This window comes from Uloborus diversus, chromosome 7 (assembly GCF_026930045.1).
Source record: "Uloborus diversus isolate 005 chromosome 7, Udiv.v.3.1, whole genome shotgun sequence".
In the NCBI taxonomy this organism is placed as follows: Eukaryota; Metazoa; Arthropoda; class Arachnida; order Araneae; family Uloboridae; genus Uloborus; species Uloborus diversus.
In genome coordinates this window covers 77,363,565-77,364,649 of record NC_072737.1, presented here as the reverse complement: position 1 = coordinate 77,364,649, position 1,085 = coordinate 77,363,565, and positions in this window count along the sequence as shown.

The following is a 1,085-nucleotide window of genomic DNA, read 5'->3' as shown; positions in this document are numbered from 1 at the left end:
ATAATAAATGCAAAAGTGATATTTATGTACTTTATTTGTATATTTGTTTGTTCGTAATTCTTTCATGCCTTAACTACATAACCGATCATCATCATTAAATTTTGTATAGAGGTTGTCATGAGTTTCGTGGTGAACATAGGTATACCTTTCGTTTAGAACAGAGTTCCTTTATTCCAATTTTAAAGAAAAATATAAATTTTCAATATCTCATCGAAAAAATGTAATATTTGTTCGATTTTTGCAGCATGTTAAATCCTTTAGATAGCTTCACAATGTGACTTTTACCCGAAGTTTGAGCAATAATTAGAACACCCACCAAATCTTCTCAAAAGAAAGTAATTTAGTTTTCATATTTTTTTTTAATATCAACTTTCTGCCAGGTTTAACAGCTTTTGTGGAACATAGATGGGATAAATTATGATAAGTTGATATACGTTAGTTTTAGAAATACTTTTAGTCGAAGTTTTGAAATATTTTTTTGAAATTTCGATACTTAATTTATTAATACATGTGCAGCTGTCAACGTGGAAAGATCGCACCTGACGCTAGTTAATATATAAAGATTGTAGAAGTTTTAGGATTTTGAAGAAATCCAAAGTGGTCTAAATGGAAAAATTTTAGTCATAAAATGGTTTTTTTCTGGAAATCGATCGAATTTTTTAGAAAAGCCAGATTGCTGAACAAGCAACACTTGACCTTGACACCATTCATTTTTGAGGTAGGGTGGGCAATGCAGCTAGTTGTTCATATTTTTAAAATTCAGCAAACAATGTAGATTGAGATTTCAATCAAGTATTTTATGAAAAAATGCACGATGAGATTGTATGGTTTTTTTTTTTTTTTTTTTCAATGAAATATTTTAAGTTCATAAAGTTGAAACTTGTGTGAATATAAATACTCAAGGACTGGAAAATAAATACCCTAGTAAATAACTTTCTCAAAAGTAGCTTAAATATTTTGCATGCCTAAATATTATACATCATTTATTGTGTATTTTATATTTCTAATTTGATAAAAGAGGTTAAGAGGAACTTCTTAAAATTTATTTAGTTGTAAATGAGTCAAATGAGAAACTTGTGTTAATT